Below are 23,873 nucleotides of genomic sequence, written 5' to 3'. Positions count from 1 at the left end.
CAGGACAGATGAATCTAGTTGTCTTTAATCTACCTGTCATTCTCCTGCTCTCAGGTACAAATCTGTTCTTCTTCTCCTCTTTCTGTTTCCTGTAATTCTCCCCCTAAAGTCTTGACAGGTCCTGAAGTATGGTGCTCATACACAGAGTTAGGTTTGAATTATCGTGCTTTTCTCCACCAAACACCTTCAAATCCTGATTGATTTACCCTGGTTGTTGGATCAGGATTACAAACATGGCGACGTAATGTTCATTGCTCATCCAAAGCCATGTACACGCAGCGCAAATGTTAACTAGTTTGCTTTCTGGGTTTTTCCAGTGCAGCTTAAATGTCAGAGAGTTACCACGCACACACACGCACTTACACGGAGAGGAGAGTTATCCAGCTGAGGTTTGAGTTGTGTAGATATCCTAATTGCGTTCCTGCTTTGGCGGGAGACAAAAAGTAATTAGAGCCGACATGCACTGAGCACTAAGGTGTTGCTGGAATTCTAACATGGAGCTTTCAATATCTCTCTCTCTCCATCTTTCTCTCCCCGCTCTCTCTCTCTCTTTCTCTCCCCGCTCTCTCTCTCTTTCTCTCCTCCTCGCTCTCTCTTTTTCTCTCTCTCCCTGCATTTGCCTTTACACTCAGTTTTTTCTCTGTCCCTATCATCCCTAATTCAATATCATTTTCACTTGTTCTTTCTCTCCCTTCTTCCCTCTTTCTAACACTGTCTTTTGTTCTCTCTCTCTCTCTCCCTTCTCTCCCTCCCACCTTCTCTCCATTTGCCCTCTTCTCTCTCTACCCATTCCTCTCTCTCTCTATCCCTCCCTCCACCTCTCAAACAAGGCAGCAAAATCCTCCCAGGCTTTAATGAGACATCAGTGTATTCCAAAACTTTGCTACATTCAGATAGCTCCTTCCTACTTTCCTGCAGTCCATACTATGTATAGCCTGGTAAACCATGCTGTGCAGCATTGTCTGGTTAAACCAGGCTACACTATGGACTCCATTAGAGACTCATTTTCTCAGGGGAGAAACCAGCGACCAACAAAATTACACTAATGGAAATTGTCAGAGTGTGACAGGGCAGACTCACACAAGCTTTTAGTCAAATAAATGAGTGTCCAGACTGGGAAGGAGCAACACTTCAATAGAGTACAGGCTTAACTGAATGTCAACGAAGACTGAATGCAATAAATTGAATAGTTGTGGGTATTTCCTCGTCTCTGAGAAAAGATTCTGATGACGGGTGTCTCATCCAATGCCAAGTGTAACAATGAGTGACATCCACTGCTATATGCCTGAGTGTAATTTCACATTCGCCAACAAAGTTAACTGTTGGTAGCTATGGTAAAGGGACCATAGCTGAGAGGATGGCAAATAGATTGGGCCTAAAATATGAGGTGTAGCAGAGCATGACCAGTGATCTAGATGCTTTAGAGTGAGGGTGGAATTATACCTATTGTGTTTGCGGTGGTTTCAGCTCCAGTTCTGAATGAGAGACCAGTGTAGTGTAGAGGGGAAAGATAGCTCCTTTTTATTAATTGAGAAAGGAGAGAAGTGAAACAGATGATGGTGGAATAGGATGGAAGAGAAGCAAATGATGAAGAGCAGAGCCGGGTCGAGCGTGCCGGTCAAATAAAACGTGTAAAAGTTAACTATAGCCATTGCATTCTACCGAGCGTTATAGGGAAATAATGCACGCTCCAGAATACCCTTCAAGCCAATCAGAAAGGAGTATTCAACAATGGCATGGTATAAATAATCGTAAAGCCTGAGATGGGATTGAGAGAAATTGTGAGCTATTTTGATAGTACCCCAGGAACCCGATTTAAGAGTGAGGCTAGTGATTTGGGTGACAAGACCAGGTCAGAAAATCACATGAGGGAAAAAGGAGTTGTGAACGCACCATTAGAAGGAAACAATGGCAAACCAGTAAGAAGACAGCCTCGCGGAGATGACAATGTGGAGGGAAACCGTCTGGTCTGAGGCAGCGAGCCTATGCTGGAGAATAGGAAGTAGTCAGTTGCTCGGGGTTGAGATTAAAACGGTTGTGTTGCAATGAAGGATGTCATGTTGATTGGTGGGTGGCAGGGTAGCCTAGTGGTTAGAGTGTTGGACTAGTAACTGGAAGGTTGCAAGTTCAAACCCCTGAGCTGACAAGGTGCAAATCTGCCCCTGAACAGGCAGTTAACCCACTGTTCCTAAGCTGTCATTGAAAATAAGAATTTTTTCTTAACTGACTTGCCTAGTAAAATGGAATGTGAAAAAGCTGGAAGGAGACAAAGCAGCTACATGTAATAGTCCCTGAAATGTTATATTTGCCTAGGGTGCAACATGCTGTTGAGGCCCACTACAGAGTTCCCAACTTAATGTGTTGTGAAATCTGTTTTCAAATGTATTGTTTTGTTTTTTAAATTGTACAACTTCCTTAATTTTACTGGACCCCAGGAAGTGTAGCTGCTGCCTTGACAGCTTATGGGTGTCCATAATAAATACAAATACAAATGATCCGTAATGTAAAGCCGATGGACTGCAGACTACTTAGCCTGAAACTCACCACCAAAAATATGCAAATGGGAAGCATCCATAGTATAAACCTGTACTCAGAGGCCAACTGTCTAACACATAACGAGATCAGGCACTGTGCAACATGACCATAGAAAGTATGGTAATCAATTGTTAAAATGACTGATCTTGCTATGCACCTCTTGAGAAATAGGCTATAATTATGTAAGCTGTCTTAATGTCAATATGAATGACTTATTTACAGACATTAGGAAACATGTTGTCTCTGACAATCCACAATTGCTGGCGACAGATTGTCAGCGAGGCCGTTCAATGAGCTTTCTTGGGTTCACCTTAGTCCGAGTCCACTCCTACGCCACCAGTTAGCTGTGAACTGCACAACAGTAAGACCACACACCAGTATTCCATAGGGGGAGCCACTACCAGCAGCATATCTGTTTCCTTGTTCTTGTAGAGGATCGCTATATTTGGAATGGACTCTGTGCGTTCAAGGCAACAACAAAAAAACGTTTAGCAAACAGTTCTATTAAAATATGTATTATGTTGTTGCTATTGCCCGCTTGACACTGTTGATTGTTAATGGCATTTACTGCAGCATGAACAGAAGGTAGCTTTACTGTTGAGAGTGGCGAAGCACTTAAATATGAACAAATATGAATCATTGCTAATGTTTAAACAATATTTTTCATACATCATGAATAAATTCAGGTTGATACTTCTATTGTTACGTATGGGACTTTTATTTCAAACATTTCATAAATTCTTTGACCCGGAAGTACTTTTTTAGTGTTCCTGACGAGACGCTGATGGGAAACACAATCTGAAACTTATTGTAGTTTTAATGAAGTTCTGATTAATAGTCAATGGTGATTATTTCAGCTGCTAAACATTACATTCATGATACTGAATATGAAACCCAGATGTACAGAATGCCCATGCAGTAGAGTGTACCCCCTGAATAATAACGATTGTATTTACAATAAATCTGACCAGATCTGATAACTGAAATTAATGATAACGTTATATATCAGAAATGGGCAACTTTAAATGGGGGTGGGGTCCACAAAAAATCTGAACTCATCATGAGGGGCCACAGTTGCTTGCGTACCCACATCCAGGTTTTAAAGACTGATAGCTGCCAGCGCTGGGTCCTTGGGCCATGCGAGAGGGCTCTGGGTGGAGGAGGCCGCATGCAGCTTAGGGAGTGGAGGAAGAGGGACCAGACTGGTCGGACACGCCCATGCCTCGCAGCTTGGAATATTCCCTCTTTGCTGGCATAGCTGATTCTTGGGAAAAACAACCTCTGGGAATGCAGAGATGAGCAGAGTACATTCGTAGCCAGTTCAGAGGAGTTCATGGCTGGACATTTCTGGAACCACTGTGAATTCCCTTCGGCCAGGATTCCCAGAATTTGAGGAAAATGGCCACTTACCTAATGTGATTCTCTAACTTCTTCTCGGGGAAACCTAGTCTTGGAGGATTCACCTGGAAACTGGGAGTGGGTGTAGATCGATCACTGGAACGAGGGACATAGCCTCTGCCTCAGAGAAGATTACGCCATCTGACATGACTTAAATGGAGACCGTCGTTGGAAGACTGTTGCTGCAAAATTCCCTTATAAATATCTATAGTTCTGCTTTTTGTGACTCCTATCTTTGGCTGGAAAAATGTCTGTGTGTTTTTTCTACTTTCGGTGATTTAACATAATCATGTTGTGCTTTAGCTGTAAAGCATTTTTTTAATCGGACACGATTGGTAGATTAACAAGATGTTTATCTTTCATTTGCTGTGTTGGACTTGTTAATCTTGCTCCTACTTGAGACGCAGACGTCCCATCTAGAGCTCTGGAAATGCAAATGCGCTACGCTAAACGCTAATAGTATTAGTTAAAACGCAAACGTTCATTAAAATACACATGCAGGGTATTGAATTAAAGCTACACTCGTTGTGAATCCAGGCAACAAGTCAGATTTTTAAAATGCTTTTCGGCGAAAGCATGAGAAGCTATTATCTGATAGCATGTAACACCCCAAAAGACCCGCAGGGGATGTAAACAAAATAATTAGCATAGTCGGCGCTACACAAACCGCACAATAAAATATAAAACATTCATTACCTTTGACCATCTTCTTTGTTGGCACTCCTTGATGTCCCATAATCAATATTGGGTCTTTTTTTCGATTAAATCGGTCCATATATAGCCTAGATATCGATCTATGAAGACTGTGTGATAAATGGAAAAAAATAGCGTTTCATAACGTAACGTCATTTTTTTAAAGTAAAAAAGTCGACGATAAACTTTCACAAAACACTTCGAAATACTTTTGTAATGCAACTTTAGGTATTAGTACACGTTAATAAGCGATAAAATTCATCAGGAGGCGATGTAAATTCGATAGCTGGTCGTCTGGAAAAAATGTCCGGAAAAAACTCAACCAAAACATCCAGTTGGAGGTCGGAGGGAATCGGTTCCCTTGGGTCGGTTCGACCTAGAATCAAATCCGAAGCAAATGAGAAGACTCTAGACATCCTGTGGAAGCTGTAGGTACTGCAACCTCGGCCTCATTTAATACGGTTCACCTTTAACAATGGGTTGAAGTGGCGCATGGATATTTTTTTCCATTTTCAGTGATCAGATTTTCCTGCGCTTTTCGATGAAACAGACGCTCTGTTATAGTCACAGCCGTGATTTAACCAGTTTTAGAAACGTGAGAGTGTTTTCTATCCACACATACTAATCATATGCATATACTATATTCCTGGCATGAGTAGCAGGACGCCAAAATGTTGCGCGATTTTTAACAGAATGTTCGAAAAAGTAGAGGGTCGACTTAAGAGGTTTTAATGTGTGAAAGTTACATATTTCCCCAAAAGATTTTAGAATTTCGCACGCTGCCTTTTCAGCGGAATGTTGTCGAGGTGTTCCGCTAGCGGAACCCCTGCGCTCAAAAGGTTATTAACTAGTCTCCAGACAAGCTTCAGTGCCATACAACTCTCCTTCCGTGGCCTCCATCTGCTCTTAAATACAAGTAAAACTAAATGCATGCTCTTCAACCAATCGCTGCCCGCACCTGCCTGACTTAGAATATGTGGACAACTACAAATACCTAGGTGTCTGGCCTGACTGTAAACTCTCTTTCCAGACTCACATTAAGCATCTCCAATCCAAAATTAAATCTAGAATCGGCTTCCTATTTCACAACAATGCATCCTTCACTCATGCGGCCAAACATACCCTCATAAAACTCAACTAGCCTACCTGGTTAAATAAAGGTGAAATAAAAACAAAAAATAAAAATGATAGTGTGCCTACTAGATACATTTAAAAAATGACAAGCCATTCAGACCAGCCTTCCTGATTGAACCTCTCAGGAGGTAGAGTACAGTATACAGGGCTATGACAGGTGTTGGGTTCAGGACTACACTAGAGACAGGAACTACAGTACAGTATGCAGTGCTATGACAGGTGTTGGGTTCAGGACTACACTAGAGACAGTAACTACAGTAAAGTATGCAGTGCTAGGACATGTGTTGGTTTCTGGACAACACTAGAGACAGGAGTTACAGTACAGTATGCAGGGCTATGACAGGTGTTGGGTTCAGGACTACACTAGAGACAGTAACTACAGTAAAGTATGCAGTGCTAGGACATGTGTTGGGTTCAGGACTACACTAGAGACAGGAGTTACAGTACAGTATGCAGGGCTATGACAGGTGTTGGGTTCAGGACTACACTAGAGACAGGAGCTACAGTACAGTATGCAGTCCTAGGACATGTGTTGGGTTCTGGACAACACTAGAGACAGGAGTGACAGTACAGTATGCAGGGCTATGACAGGTGTTGGGTTCAGGAATACACTAGAGACAGGAGCTACAGTACAGTATGCAGGACTGCACTAGAGACAGGAGCTACAGTACAGTATGCAGGACTGCACTAGAGACAGGAGCTACAGTACAGTATGCAGGACTGCACTAGAGACAGGAGCTACAGTACAGTATGCAGGACTGCACTAGAGACAGGAGCAACTGTACAGTATGCAGGACTGCACTAGAGACAGGAGCTACAGTACAGTATGCAGGACTGCACTAGAGACAGGAGCAACTGTACAGTATGCAGGGCTATGACAGGTGTTGGGTTCAGAACTACAGAACAGTATGCAGTTGTCACGGCTTTCTTCCTGGGAAGGAGAGGCGGACCAAAACGCAGCGTCGTTATAGTTCATGGTTCTTTAATAAGAAAACTCAAACATGAACAAACTACAAAACAATAAACGTGAAAACCGTAACAGTCCTAACTGGTGCATAAAACACAAAGACAGGAAACAATCACCCTCAAAATACCCAAAGAATATGGCTGCCTAAATATGGTTCCCAATCAGAGACAACAATAAACACCTGCCTCTGACTGAGAACCAATCTAGGCAACCATAGACTTACCTAGACAACTAAACTGAACACAACCCCACAAATCTACAAAAACCCCTAGACAAGACAAAACACATAAATCACCCATATCACTCCCTGGCCTAACCAAAATAATAAAGAAAACAAAGATACCTAAGGCCAGGGCGTGACAGCAGTGCTAGGACAGGTGCTGGGTTCTGGACTACACTAGAGACAGGAGCTACAGTACAGTATGCAGTGCTGGGATAAGAGGTTGGATGTTACAGTGCTGGGATAAGAGGTTGGATGTTACAGTGCTGGGATAAGAGGTTGGATGTTACAGTGCTGGGATAAGAGGTTGGTTGTTACAGTACAGTATGCAGTGCTGGGATAAGAGGTTGGTTGTTACAGTATAGTATGCAGTGCTGGGATAAGAGGTTGGTTGTTACAGTGCAATATGCAGTGCTGGGATAAGAGGTTGGTTGTTACAGTGCGGTATGCAGTGCTGGGATAAGAGGTTACATTTCCATTTAGTAGGGGTGCAGGTTTAAAGTGGGCTGCTGTAGATGCAGAGGTTTCACATGCAGTTGAAGGAGATTAGGCCTTGATCTTTACTGTGCACGTTTGATGGAGGCTCTGTCCAGAAGAGCAAGTTGTTAGTATGTTGAAAGATAGATAAATGAAAAGCTTGGCCACGACACCATGCTTTAGTGTGAATGAGAAGGGAGAAAGGAGATGAGAAATAGATGGAGCGAAAGATAATTGGAAATGAGAGATGGAGGTGAAGGAAACTATGTGAGAGAGTAAGAGATGGAAAGAATGAGAGGATGATTTGGGGCCTGGAGGGAGAAAATAATATATAACACTTGGGAAATGGGGAGAGAGGATGAGAAGGAGAGGGAGAGGAGTGTTATAGAAGAGCGAGAGTTTAAAGGGTCAGAAGCAATACTCGATGAGAAATTAAAGGTGGGACGGATTAGGAAAAGAGGATGGTGGGAGAGAAGGAGAGGGGGTCTTGACAGAATAGTGGCAGATTGGGCAGAGAGAGTGATTGGAGAAATTTGGAGAGGAAGTAAAAATTATCAGTTCTCTCTCTTTAATTATTAAATGAGAAGTTTGCTGTGGTCTGACACATAATCTTTCACCGAAATGTTCCTCTCTCACACTTCAAGGACGGCCATCTTGATAAACATGGGCCCAAGTTAGATGGACATGAGAACAAAACGAACAAGAGAGTTGCTTTATAAAAAAATAACAGTTTGAAGTCTAGACATTAATATTTATCACCTCTGCTGTCTGTCTGCCTCCCAGTGCGGTCTGGGCTGGAGCCTAACCCAAACCCTCCAAGTATAGTTTGGCCCAGAGCCGGGGACACTGTTGTCCTGTGATTGGAGTGATGGCACAGCAGGAGACAGAGTACAGAGGACATGCCCCCCACATACACATACAGATTGCTATCGATCAAACTGCCCAGTGTTTCAAATAATATTTGAGAGTTTGCCAATTGTGTTTGTTGTTCTGTCAGTCCGACAGACACCCCTCTGGCTCACAAAAAGTCTCTGAACTCCAAATCACTTCCTTCATGCATTGTTCTTTGAAAATCTATTCAAATTCAAAGTAATGAATGTGTCTGGTTCAACTTTGGCTTTCACACTATGATAGAATGAGATACCAATCACCACTCAAGACTGTAGGTAAGTACACAGAAATTCCAATTCCTGGGTGAGCTAGTGAGCAAGCCATAGAGCAGGTCACGTTTTTCCGAGCTCCTGCTGAAATTGCATTCATTCAATACTTTCTTTGCTCTTTGACTCAAAAAAACTAGAAAACAAAGTCTTTGAATGACGTGATTTACTCTTTTTGTTTTAATGCGTAAATGGTGCTCAACCTGCAAAAGTTTAAGTTCAGCAGAGTCACTGACAAAAAAAGTAAACACAAGGCCCAAGATGAGGAGCTGGAGTTCTTCATGTGGGAGCAGACCTTCAACTGGTCTTCCCCAGATCCAGGTTCTACTAAAGATATTTGGTAGAACCTGGATCTTGAACGCCGGGATTTACTTTCTCTTTCTTTGGGCAGTGAATTAACACTGTTAAAATGAATGTATTACTTAAGTTTTTATACTTATTTCAATGTATTCCTCTCTTTCTGACAAAATATTTTTGGAACTTAATAGATAAACCGATACCTGCTTTTATCTGGAACAAGAAAAACCCTCGGATACGTGAGAGTATTGCAGAAATCTCACCCCCAGGTTGGTCTAGCACTTTCAAACTTTCAATATTATTACTGGGCAATTAATATAAGAATCGTTCTATATTGGATGACAGAAATCCCTGATGTTACAGGCCAGAAATGTTTGACCTTGGAGATCTTATCCTGTGGCCTCACGTCCTTAGCTCTGTTCTAAACTTGCATTGGCTGAGCCTGTTTCCAAATACACTAAAAACCCTATTGTGAAACATTCTCTAACAATCGGGAAATAGTTCAGGCGAACGTTTGGTCTCAGTGAATTTTTTACTTCTGCCCCATTATTAAAGAACCATACATTTTCTCCATCATTATTAGACCGGGTGTTTTAAATCTGGTCTGGAAAAGGGATCTCCTCAATGAACAACGTGTACACTGATATGTATTTTGCATCTTTTGAAAAGTTAGTACAATAGTTCAATATTCTTAGATCCCAGAAACTTGGCAGAGTATGCTTCAGAGAATACATTCTTCATCTCTGTGTCTAAGACATGCTGTAATTCAATTTAAAATAGTTCATTGGCTGCATTGGTCAAAGGAAAAATAATCCAAGATTAGACCAGAAATAGATTCTTCTTGTGAACGATGTAAGCAGGCTCCTGCTACTTTATTACACCTTTTAGACATGCCCGAAATTGACATATTTCTGGATATCAATTTTTGAGACGTTTTCTAAAATACTGGAGAGACCTATAGAACCTTCTGCCTTTATTACATAATTCGGAGTGACACCACAGGAGGCCCCTCTAACCAGTTCTATAGAGTGGCACCACAGGAGGCCCCTCTAACCAGTTCTATAGTGGCACCACAGGACGCTCCTCCGTTAGGGGATCTGCAATTACATTTTATAATATCTGGCAACTTTTCCTATCCTTTGTAGAAGACATGGATCCAGCTATTTTCACAACTCCATAAACCAACCCAAATAAGAATTTGTATGATTATTTTGACTCTTTACTATTACTTTGTTTTATAATATCTTTTGTATTATTATATTTATTTTTTTAAATGTTTAATTTGATTATATTGCTCATTGTATATCATGCCTGCTTTAAGTCTGGTTTTGGGGTGGGTCTCTGTTAGAGCATGGGGGGAATGGGGTGGGTTTGATTTGGTAGGGGATCCGTGTGTGTTCTGTTAGAGCAGTGGTTCCCAAACTTTTTATAGTCCTGTACCCCTTCAAACATTCAACCTCCAGCTGCGTACCCCCTTTAGCACCAGGGTCAGAGCACTCTCAAATGTTTGTTTTTTTGCCATCATTGTAAGCCTGCCACACACACACTATACGATATATTTATTAAACATAAGAATTAGTGTGAGTTTGTCACAACCCGGCTCGTGGTAAGTGACAAAGAGCTCTTATAGGATCAGGCACAAATAATAATATAATAATAATCAATCATTTTGCTCTTTATTTAGCCATCTTACATATAAAATCATATTTGTTCCTAAAAAATGGTGAATAACTCACCACAGGTCAATGAGAAGGGTGTGCTTGAAAGGATTCACATAACTCTGCGATGTTGGGTTGAATTGGAGAGAGTCTCAGTCTTCAATCATTTTCCACACACAGTCTGTGGCTATATTTAGTTTTCATGCTAGTGAGGGCCGAGAATCCACTCTCACACAGGTACGTGGTTGCGAAGGGCATCAGTGTCTTAACAGCGCAATTTGCCAAGGCAGGATACTCTGAGCGCAGCCTTATCCAGAAATCTGGCAGTGGCTTCTGATTCAATTCAATTTTCACAGAACCGCTTGTTGCAATTTCGATGAGGCTCTCTTGTTCAGATATCGGTAAGTAGGGCATAAAAGTGCCTGCGTAATTGCACACCCATCTCGCTTAGGTGCTTCGCTATATCACATTTGACATTGTCCGTGAGAGTGAGTTCATTTGCACACACAAAAAATCATACAATAATGGAAAGACCTGTGTGTTGTCCTTGTTAATGCAGACAGAGAAAAGCTTCTTAATCATAGCCTCAATTTTGTCCCGCACATTGAATATAGTTGTGGAGAGTCCCTGTAATCCTAGATTCTGATCTTTCAGGTGAGAAAAAACATCACCCAGATTGGCCAGTCGTGTGAGAAACTCGTCATCATGCAAGCGGTCAGACAAGTGAAAATTATGGTCAGTAAAGAAAAGTTTAAGCTTGTCGTTCGATTAAAAAAAAACTGTACTTTGCCCCTTGATAACCAGTACACTTCTGTATGTTGTAAAGGCGTTACGTTGTCGCTGCCCATATCATTGCATAATGCAGAAAATACACAAGAGTTCAGGGGCCTTGTTTTAACAAAGTTAACCATTTTCACTGTAGTGTCAAAACGTCTTTCAAGCCGTCAGGCATTCCCTTGGCAGCAAGAGCCTCTTGGTGGATGCTGCAGTGTACCCAAGTGGCGTCGGGAGCAACTCCTTGCATGCGCATTACCACTCCACTGTGTCTCCCACGGCGTCTTGACCACTGTGGTGGTTAATTTCTTTACTATCAAATGAGGAGAGACAAACGTATCACACAAGTCAGAGTTATAGTTAAACTAAATCTTTAATCACTTATTAATAATAGAGCAGGTCAATACAACGCATACATATAAAGTTAATCGATTGAGTGCTCTACGATAATGATGGCTGGTCATGTCTGGTCGACGATTCAACCTACATGCCGAACAACAGATATATAGAATGGGTCACAAGGTTAAGATCTGTATGAAAGATACCTATAATACATAGCAGACAGTATCTGCTGTATCAACAGTTTTCATTGTGTAGAGACCAGTGTCTGGTCCTCCGACTCCAAACTGGAACCATCTCTCCCTGGTACGGTAAAGAACAGAAACATTAACTCGTGCTCTGGAATGCTCTTTAGGTTTTATCACCCAAAAGACATGGTAAATCTCCTGTCAGTGTTATCTTCCAGAGGCCCATCCTCAGTAGAACACACACACAATAGTTAACAGAATACTCTATTCTGTTGCATAAAACAACCAATTCAATAAAAACATTATTACATAGTCTTGCCATTTTTAAACCACACCACCTAAGTCCATTTGATGTCACTAAGCTGTCCAGTACATAAAAACATATTATCATGTTGTCCTTGTTTCCATGGTTTGCAGAAGAGGATGTCTTCCTTAATTGACCCCCATAAGCGTAGTAGAGATATACCAGGAGCTGTGCCAGGCCCGACACGTCTGTTGACTCATCCAGCTGTAACGCATAGAATTCACTGGCTGGTAAATGAAGCAGTAATTGTTTCAAAACATCTCCTGCCATGTCACTGAGACGTCGTGAAACAGTGTTTGATGAAGGCATTGTCTGTATATTTTTTGGGGCCTTTTCCCCCAGCATTGTGCCAGCCATATCCACGGCAGCAAAAAGAAGTCCTCCACAATAGTATGGGGCTTGTCTGTCCTAGCCAATTGGTAGCTCACCATATAAGACGCATCTAGCCCCTTCTTATTAATGGTACCTTTTTCTTTCATACATGTCTTTCTACTCGAAAGTCATCTTAATTCCCACTCAAACACTCCCTTGGCTTATTTTTCAAATTGGCATGTTTGTTTCTAAATGTCTGCGCAAGAGTGAAGGTTTAATTTCATTTTTATTTGGCATACCCCCGACGGCATTACGCATTCCCCAGTTTGGGAATATTTGGTTGGGAATCCGTGTGTGTTCTGTTAGAGCATGGGGGGGTGGGTTTGATTTGGTTGGGGATCAGTGTGTGTTCTGTTAGAACATAGGGGGGTGAGTTTGATTTGGTTGGGGATCAGTGTGTGTTCTGTTAGAACAAAGGGGTTGGGGTGGGTTTGATTTGGTAGGGGATCCATGTGTGTTCTGTTAGAGCATGGGGATTGGGGTTTTGATTTGGTAGGGGATCCGTGTGTGATCTGTTAGAGCATGGGGGTTGGGGTGGGTTTGATTTGGTAGGGGATCTGTGTGTTCTGCCCTCCAGCTGTTCTGTCTGTTATCTGTAGAATCATATAAAATGCCAAATTAAAAAAACGTTAGAAATGATCTTCAATGATTTTCAATGAGGAACATTTTGAATTTAAATTGACCCCCAACTCTGGGTGAAGGTCATACAATTATCAAGACCGATGACAGACAGAGACATTACATCTCTACCTTACTCTCTTTCCATTTTGCACCCTCTGAAAGGTGTTATATATAATACCATCCTTCTGTGACCACTAGTTTTCCTGGACTACATTACATACAGTAGAGACATTGGACTGTCAACTCCCTCTGCTCTATCCAGACTGTGATCCCTATGAGGACTTTGAGGGAGTGTGTGTCACTGGAGAGTGTGTGTTATGATGTGTCTGTACAGAACACAACATAATACACACACACACACTCCCCACCTCACACAGTAATCCATGAACACGTGAAGGGCATTGGACAGGGCTGTGTTGGTTTAATATGGATTCTGGCTCAATGTAACTGGTTAATAGGATTAATAACACATTAGACAGGTCTTTACAGGGGGGGGGGCTAGAGGAGCAGCTGCAACCTCACATGTTTATTCAGCACTAATGGATGTATGTGGTCAAGGCTCATCATGTCATTTTATGTTCCCATCATATTTATAGTATCATGATTTCGACTTGGTCTGCTGTCTCGCCCTGTACATACACACACACACACACACACACACACACACACACACACACACACACACAACAACTTCTGAGGGCTCTGCAATAGATTTACTTATTGAGTTTCTAGTGAAATACCTGGGTAGTCACCTGAGGTGAAGCATCACTGTCATGTTTATCTCATTGATATTCACAGCAGGCTCCCTTTCAGATGCTTTTTATTTTCTCAGGTCTCTCAACTGTTTTCAATTGAAGGCAATAAAATGTTGCAATGAGATGAATGCATTCAGTGAGACATACATGCAATGAAATGATGGAAGAATTGCATTTTTGCTCCAAATACCATATCAATAGGAGTCACATATCATAATAAAAACCATTTTATTTTTGAGGGTGGATGGGCTTTTGTGAAACCAAACCAAATCCATTTCGTTTTGTAATGTCACACTAAAGCGATTTGCATTTGAAAAGATAACCACTTTACTAGGTGAATGCATGTATTTCTGACTGACAGGCTGCATTTTGGGTGGAGATATATTTTTTTACATTTTAGTCATTTAGCAGATGCTCTTCTCTGGATCGACTTACAGGAACAATTAAGGTTAGGGCAGATTTTTCCCCTAGACGGCTCAGGGATTCGAACCAGCTACCTTTCGGTTACTGGCCCGACGCTCTCTACTTCTAGGCTAGAAATGACTCATAACAGACAATGATAGACTATGATTGGTCAGTTATTCATGTGATGTTATAATAGTAAGTTGCCATTTGATGACCTGCTCTGAGGTAAATAATGTATGATTTGATGAAATGTAACTATAGTCGTGACAGATTTTGGGGTGAGATCTTCTAAGGGGAAGATGCCATTTTAGTTTTTTGTTGAGTGTCTGTGTTTAGTCAGAGTTGTGTATGTTTGTGTTTGTGTGTAAGTGCTACCTCTGCTCCTGCTGTGTGGATCTGATATCAAACATGTTAACATGTCTCTCCCGAGACCCTCTCCTGTGGAAATGTATGAGGTGGGAGAGCTGGATGAGACTATTTGGTTACATTAGATTTCTCGGTTGCTGTTGTTGGTGTCTCATTGACCATGTACGGTCCCCAGAACCTGGGTATTTCTAGATGAGCGTACCGCGTGTGTGTGCCCCTTTCAAGCCTCTGAACTTTAATCCTGCACTCCTCTCTACCTGCCATTCTCCTTTTTGCCTCCCCTGCTGTCTTTCTCTCCCTCTGTATTTCTCTAACTGCTATCCACCATTCCATCCCTCTCTCTGCCAACAAACACATGCCCTGCAGTAGGGGACTGCCTGTCTGTGAAACTAACAGGAAGTTGTTTCTTTGGCTATGCCGGATTAAGTGATATGACATGCTATTCTATAAAATCCTTTCTCTGTAATTAATATTACCTGATTGAGCTAATCATGTAAATGTAATTAACTAGAAAGTCGGGGCACCACGAAGGAATATTTATAGAGCTGTTATCTTCCAAATAAACTCTTAAAGACACCTTATTTCAGTCTCATCTAAAAGTTGTAAATTCTTGGTTATCTTCACGAACCCTGGCTAACAAGTTGAATCCGCAATGCAAAATTGGGTTTAATTATTTATTTACTAAATACCTAACTAATCACACAGATCACATACATATACACGGAATGAATCATACATTGATTACAAATTATGTCATAAAGGAAAATGTCCCTAGCGGACGGAACAGATATGACAGCTGGTTACACAAAGAACGGGGGTTGGGTTTGAGTGAAAGAGCGGGAAGACTTAAGGAACAAAGGGAGAAGCTATGTCTCTAATCGGGCCGTGAGCAGCTACTCTATCGTAAATACAGAATCTTATGCATTCTAAATTACCGCCCATTTGGAAAAGGAAAATGCAATATACTGTATATATATTCACTCTGAGCTGCGCTTCAATAGGTTGGTGGTAGATGGAAGGCCGTGTTGACCAACAGAGTCCTTTGTCCTTTGAAGAGTGTCTCTTGTGGTGAATGGGATATGTTGTAGTGTCATTGTTGTTTGGTAGATGGGATACTCTGTCCGTCCTTTCCTAGCCCACGTTTACAGTGGCCGCTGCTAACTCAACGGCTAGGAGGTTCGGCTAGGAGGTTCACTTCTGTAGTGAATAAGAGTTCAAAATGCATACCATTCGCAACCAAAGCTCACGCTGAGCTTGGCTTAGTTCTGTAGTTGACATGTTAGTCCTTTTCAACGTATGGACCGTCATCCTATTGTCGTCGGAACAGGAGGTTACATTTTCGTCAAGGGCTTATATAGTGGAGGGAGAGAAGAGTGTGTTTCATAGTTTACAACCATGTCTCTTCACAGGGTCACTGATTGAGCAGAGCCCTAACCTTACAAAAACCCAAATCTCTCATTTGGAAGCCAAAATTACATTTAATCTTTTCACAAATAATTGTATATTTAAACATTTGAATTGCACAACAATTCCATGTGAATCTGATAGCTATAATGTGTAGCCTTCCCCAGATACAGTTGAGGTCATCCTGTCATCAGTCATAATGTCTCAGATGACAACCGAACTGACATAATATTCATTAAGTACCAACGCATATTTTCAACTGGTTCTATTACCAAAATATGGTTCCTTTCCCTCCACTTGTTTGAAGTTCCCAGACTCTCTGTGGAACAAAGGCTATTCAAGAGCCCCTCTGTAGAGTCTAGATAGAGGGAAGGGAGAAATGTATTATTTTGGGGGTGGTCCTAAACCTTACCCACAGGCCAACGTCATGACAAAGTACTGTCAGCATGCTAACAGTAACACTAAGCCATGTTCACAGTTACCTCCCGTACTCCCTCCTCACATACTCACCTCCCCTCAACTGGCCTCTGGAAAAGTGAAATTACGAGGCCAACTTAAAAGGGAAGTTTACATATCAAAGGTTTAAGGTACTGCGGCCTGGGGTTGGATATTCAGTGTGTCTGTGGGGGCCTTTAAGGGCCCAGAACTTTATCTCAACCGCTGCTTTCATGTTGTGTGACTCATTGTTAAATGATAACCAGTTCCAGCTGGAAGGTGGTTTGCAGGCGTTGCATTATTGTAAATTGTTGGTATGGCTTATACTGTAGGCATGGGAGATTTGGGATTCTCCACCATGGAAACTCATGTACAGTTGAAGTCGGAAGTTCAAATACACCTTAGCCAAATACATTTAAACTCAGTTTCACAATTCTTGACATTTAATCCTAATAAAATTAACCTGTTTTAGGTCAGTTAGGATCACCACTTTATTTTAAGAATGTGAAATGTCAGAATAAAAGTAGAAAGAATGATTTATTTCAGCTTTTATTTCTTTCATCACATTCCTAGTGGGTCAGAAGTTTACATACACTCAATTTGTATTTGGTAGCATTGCCTTTAAATTGTTTAAACTAGGTCAAACATTTTGGTAGCCTTCCACAAGCTTCCCACAATAAGTTGGGTGAATTTTGGCCCATTCCTCCTGACAGAGCTGGTGTAACCGAGTCAGGTTTGCTGGCACACGCTTTTTCAGTTCTGCCCACAAATGTTCTATAGGGTTGAGGTCAGGGCTTTGTGATGGCCACTCCAAAACCTTGACTTTGTTGTCCTTAAGCCATTTTGCCACAACTTTGGAAGTATGCTTGGGATCATTGTCCATTTGGAAGATCCATTTGTGACCAACCTTTAACTTCCTGACTGATGTCTTGAGATGTTGCTTCAATTATCATTATGGCAAAACAGTTCTATTTTTGTTTCATCAGACCAGAGGACATTTCTCCTAAAAGTACGATCTTTATCCCCATGTGCAGTTGCAAACCGTAGTCTGGCTTTTTTATGGTGGTTTTGGAGCAGTGGCTTCTTCCTTGCTGAGTGGCCTTTCAGGTTACGTCAATATAGGACTCGTTTTACAGTGGATATAGATACTTTTGTACCCGTTTCCTCCAGCATCTTCACAAGATCCTTTGCTGTTGTTATGTGATTGATTTGCACTTTTCGCACCAAAGTACGTTCATCTCTAGGAGACAGAACATGTCTCCTTCCTGAGCAGTATGAAGGCTGCGTGGTCCCATGGTGTTTATACTTGCGTACTATTGTTTTTACAGATGAACGTCGTGCCTTCAGGCATTTGGAAATTGCTCCCAAGGATGAACCAGACTTGTGGAGGTCTACAGTTTTTTTCTGAGGTTTTGGCTGATTTCCCCATGATGTTAAGCAAAGTGGCACTGAATTTGAAGGTAGGCCTTGAAATACATTCACCGGTACACCTCCAATTGACTCAAATGATGTCAATTAGCCTCTCAGAAACTTCTAAAGCCATGACATCATTTTCCGGAATTTTCCAAGCTGTTTAAAGGCACAGTCAACTTAGTGTATGTAAACTTCTGACCCACTGGAATTATGATACAATGATTTATAAGTGAAATAATCTGTCTGTAAACAATTGTAGGAAAAATGGATTGTGTCATGCACAAAGTAGATGTCTGATCCGACTTCCCAAAACTATAGTTAACAAGAAATTGGTGGAGGAGTTGTAAAACAAGTTAATGACTTCAACCTAAGTGTATGTAAACTTCCGACTTCAACTGTAGGTATGCACGTCAGCTTTGACATCGGTTTTGCACATCGGCGTTAGACTAGACAACGGGCTGATACCGATGTTGGAATTTTTAGCTCCAACCTAAGTGTATGTTAACTTCTGACTTCAACTCTATATTGTATTGGAAGTATCTGTGCTGTGGTATTCATGTGTGGCAGCTTGATTAATTTGTCTAGACATCCGTTTCCATGCTCTGTTTGATGACCTCTGTACTTCTCTCCCTATCTCGCCCCTCTCTACAACCCCCCACTCCATCCTTTTCTTATCTCCTCTCTCACTTCACTCTCCCTCTACCCTCTTTATTGCCTCCCCCTCGGATTCCTTTACCACCTCTCTACTTCTCTCCCCTCCCCCCTCTCTCTCATTCTCCTTCGCCATGCTGATCCCTCGTCTGGACTTGGTAATCTCCCTGGTGGGTGCAGTGTCCAGCAGTGCCCTGGCCCTGGTCCCCCTCCAGTGGAGTTCATCACCTTCTCAGACCGACTGCTGAAGCCAACCATGTTGGTGAAGGACCTTGTCATTGCTGTGGCGGTAGGGTTCCTGGCTGGGACATACGTCACCCTGGCAGAGATAGTCTCCCCGAGTAGCCTCCGAAGGTCATCAGGGAAGCAGCTCAGAACCTAACTGTTGCTGCTGCTAGAGCTGTGGCTGGGGCCTTGGGGATGTCTGAGGAGCTAGGTGGGAACTGGACCACACCTACTGCTGCTGCAGTGAACTTGGAATGACCTTAGATTACCTTAAAATGACCTGTAGATATGGCTCCTAGGGTAGCAGGAGAATAAATGTTGAGCAGACAATGTGTTCGCTTACAGATTGTTTTTCATATGGTTGGGTGCTGGATCCTTGTTTTGTCATATCTAAAAAGTAGAACCAAATACACAGTATAGAAACAAAGGAAAGACACTACTGTACAAAGCCCTAACCACATAGGACCCTTTCATATGGATGTTATTTAGTGCACAGACATAGGAACACCATGTGGCACACAGTGTATAAAATACATACACATACATAAATATCCCCAACTATCTTCACCCACACATTACCGTGGTGATCAAGAGTTCTCTCTCCATCTCCAGTAGGGCTAGTGTAACATTGTCTCTGCCTCATCTCTATCAGAGGGGAACATCTCAAAAACTATGGATGAATGTATGTCACGGGGAAACAGCTTTTCTATAGGCAGGTCTAACAGTACATCTGAAACCATATTCTCCATGCTGTATTGTTGAATATATAACCCCTAATATGTTTTTTCAACCTTTGGGGAGTGGGGACTATCCTCTATAATTTCTTATGATCGACGAGAACCTTTGAACATCAGATCGGCGGTTACTAACCTCAATTCCTGCTTCGACTTCGACTCATCTGCCCTCGGCTTTTTATATACCTCCGACCCAATCTTCGGGCTACCCAAGGGGAAACGCAGGCGAAAGAGAGGCAGGAGTGCGGGCGTCCTGGTGAGACTTAAGCAAAGGCAAAACCAAAACTGGCCTTGCAGCTTGTTGTCTTCTTCTCTGATTTAGTTTCTTTAGGAGCTATACAGATTGGAACACAATCGAGAACCAAGAGACTCAGAGCCCTGCCCCTTCATCCCCTGCCCCTTCATCCCCTGCCCCATGTTCTTGACTTTTGACCTTTGAACTGTTGACCTGTCATGAACTCATGAACTCCAAGGTCGTGCTCTACAGACACTTATGCATAACATGAATATATATATAGATATATATACATTTTATACCCTTTTACAGTCACATACACTTCCTCATAGACACATCAAGCACGGCTCTTTGATATGCAAATGGTCAAGTTTAGATAACAGATGCCTGCTGTTGGCAACTTAGCTTTGTTTGTGGTTACTACCTGTCTACCTTGGCTATATTTAACCAGGACTAAACCAATACTCAATTATCAAAGACCACACTGCTCCCTGTGGCAGTATCTTCCAATACAGCAATATGATATATATTTATTCATAGATATCGGAGAACATAATGTATAACACTGAAATGTCTGTCTGTTCAATGATGATGCAGTAGAACTCAGCAATGTCAGGAAAGAAGCCTTAACTAATGAGAGGGAACCCAGGGGCGAAAACTGGTTGAATCAACGTTGTTTCCACATCTTTTGAACAAAAATCCAATGTGATGATGTTGAATCAACGTGGAAAACTGATTGGGTTTGAAAAAAGTAATCAAAGGGAATTGCGTCTTTTTTCACCCAACGCAGTCTTGAATTTTTTGTTGAATTCACGTTGATAACTCAACCAAATATAAATCTAAACTAGACATTGAACTGACCTCTATGCCCAGTGGGAAGGCTGTGATTGGCTTCCTCTACGAAATTGACTATGAAAAGACCCATATCCGTTCCATATCCATTCATTTGTATGTCGACAGGAGTGATTGGTCGGTTCTGTCAGTGTATCATATATTCTACCTGCAGGTTTTATGTGTGTGGCCTGAGATTAGATGTGTTACCGTTGAGTGAATGTGTGACACTGCATTTCATTATGGGATGTTTAACGCCTGCCTTTACCGACTGTGAAGGTTACCGACTATGCCGGTTACCGTGGCGAAGGAAAGTGGATGAAGTACAATCCATGTAAGAGTGTTTGGACCCACTGTAATGTAACATATAACGGTTTCTCTATGCTACGTGATTGTTCTACAGGATGTATTTCCTCGGTTCTTTTTCACTGCCTCTCAACCGAGCATTCTACATGATCTCATCATTAAGTGTCCAATTTGTCCCTCAGGATTTTATACAGTCGTGTATGGTAATGATAATGTTCCCTCAATTGAATCAGTATTTAAGTACAGACCCTGAACAGGCAGTTAACCCACTGTTCCTAGGCCGTCATTGAAAATAAGAATTTGTTCTTAACTGACTTGCCTAGTTAAATAAAGGTCAAATCAAAATAAACAAAAAATATGCAGTGTCCGCACACTGGTGAATTTATGGCGCAATAAAGCAACTACTACCAGGTCATAACTCAAACTCCGCTCCCGGTTACCGTTCATCACAAAGCTCAAAGACCCCTGTCTGATGCTGCTGCCATTGAAAACCTTTAATGCTGAAGTCTTCATTATGTCTCATTTGTTGTGCTGCTGTTAAACCTAAGTGTTAGTGTCTGACGGTGTTAAACGATGTCACAGGGCTCCAACAGTCATTTCCACCCAACGCCACTCAAGACACGCTCAATAACACCAGGGCCCTTGGTTTGTTCTGAGGGTGTCCTCCAGCGAGTTCCCCAATTAAACCTAAATAATCCTGGCTGATTGGTGACGATGGGCATTAGCTTGAAGCATTAACGTACCATCAAACTTCTAACACTGCTGTGAACAGCATCCTGAACAGCACTCCTCTCGCAGGTCTGCGGTGCGATGTACCAATAAGTCTTTTTGATATGTTCTGCATATTCATCCGCATTTTGTTTTACATGATGAGTTCCTCTCTCCGCTGCTGTTCCCACCACCGCTGCCGAATCCCGCCCAGACATTCTAAAATGATTTGCTTTGTTGTGCCTGAAAGACATCCATTTATCCCTGTTCTGTTCGTGGAGAAACCTTTTCAGTTGGTGCAAAGCAGGCGACCATGATTCATGGATGGATCCCTCCACTCGGGAGAAACACTCAAATAAAAGTCTTACTTGCTGCATGGATTGATAACCAATGAGGAGTAGTAGTGTAGGAATTGACTAGAGACTACAGTTTACCACAACTTCCAAATGCATTTCTATTATAACGTTTCCTTTTGACAAAACTGTATAAGTTGTGTACCTTGACAATGGTCCAACAAAGTTAAGTTGTTTTTTGACAAATGCATAACTTACGTTCCATCTTGTAAAAGGACTATTGTTGAAGTCTTTAGAAGGTGATGGTACCTAGGATCTGTAATAGGATGAGTCCATGTATAGGACTAGGTTATAGGACTAGGTTTAGGTGGCGGTCATACTGGGGCAGCAGGTAGCCTGGTGGGTAGGATTGTTGGGAAGACAAGGTACAAATCTGTCTTTCTGCCCCTGAGCAAGGCAGTTAACAACAACTGCTCCCCGGTCGCCGATGATGCCGTTTAAGGCAGCCCCCGCTCCTCTGATTCAGAGGGGTTGGGTTAAATGCGTAAGACACATTTCAGTTGAATGAGGTCAGTTGTACAAGTGACTAGGTATCCCCCTTTCTCTTTACTTTGTATCATGTGAGGATATACAGTATCACATATCCTACTGGTATTATGACTTAATTCAGTGTAACACACATTATGATTTAAAAAATTTATATATATTTTCTAAGGAAAAACATTGTATTCTGTCCATTTTTCTGATAAGGTCATGAGTAGGAAGTGTCTACCTTCAACTAAAGTAGTAAGAGACATTGGCTACTCCGGATGAGAGGGTCTGCTAAATGACTCAAATGTAGAAGGAAGAATACTGTATCTAACAGGATAAGGTATTGTGGCATGAAGTGATGCACTGTGTGGAAATGCTGAATATGACATTGGTAAAGGCTGTTGATGGTGTGGAGGGTTTGTATGGTACAGAAGCATGCTTTGGAGGGCATTAGGGAGGTTAAGTTACAGGTTGGATTGCTGATCGCTCTGATCTCTGCAGGACAGGCGCCCTCCGTTTTCATTTACCTTACATTTAAGTAATTTAGGTTCCCAGCATGCCGCAGTGTAAGCACACACCTCACTCTGCTGGGCGCCTTCACACAATGCTGTGTAATATTATTCAAGAGGTCTGACCACCAGGGAAATCACTCACACTGTCAGAGCTCTCTATGCCTGCCTCCTCTGCACTGTCCAACAGCGGAGCCTCAGATCTGTCACATACAAACACACACTGTCTCTCATCTACACACAGAAACACTAACTCATCTACACACACACTGTAACTCATCTACACACAAACACTAACTCATCTACACCAAAACACTGTAACTCATCTACACACAAGCACTGTAACTCATCTACACACAAACACTGTAACTCATCTACACACAGAAACACTGCGTCTAATATACACACAGAAACACTGTCTCTCATCTACTCACAGAGGAACACTAGGTCTAATCTAACAGAGGATGTGTGTGCGCTTGTGTTTGTGTGCACGTTCTTGTGTGTCCGTTTGCTTGCTTATGAGTGTGTGTGTGCTGCTGTGGAAGTGCATGTTTGGGACAGATATACGGTCTTAAACAGTCAGAAACACACTGCCTCTCAAGGAAATCTATTTACAGTGGAATATACTTTATACCTCCGTTAAATGAATCTAGAGCGACATTAAGCCTAACACTGTTCAGCGGGCTCTTACAGCTGGGCCACGTAGGCTCTGATTTGGCCATTTTCTGTTCAGTATATCACTTTACAACTCCTCCCTTCCTCATTTCCCATGCCACACCTGTTGACTTATACCATACTCAAACTGGACGCGCAAATAGATTCAAATAGATAGCATGAGCAAATAGATTTTGTCCCCCCACTCCAAACGCAATCACGACACGCAGGTTGAAATAAAAAACTCTGAACCAAAAGCATTAAACATTTTCCCCAATTTGTCC

At 42.0% G+C, this 23,873-nt stretch overlaps 1 pseudogene; it reads left to right on the top strand.

The window, feature by feature from the left end:
* Positions 1 to 18,945, top strand: part of LOC121839164 — a 285,007-nt pseudogene extending 266,062 nt beyond the window's left edge.
* Positions 18,946 to 23,873: the final 4,928 nt, after the last annotated feature.

The sequence above is a fragment of the Oncorhynchus tshawytscha genome, linkage group LG14, assembly GCF_018296145.1.
Source record: "Oncorhynchus tshawytscha isolate Ot180627B linkage group LG14, Otsh_v2.0, whole genome shotgun sequence".
Classification (NCBI taxonomy): Eukaryota; Metazoa; Chordata; class Actinopteri; order Salmoniformes; family Salmonidae; genus Oncorhynchus; species Oncorhynchus tshawytscha.
Note: the sequence above shows the minus strand (reverse complement) of the source record. Positions and strands in the feature narration are given on the sequence as shown.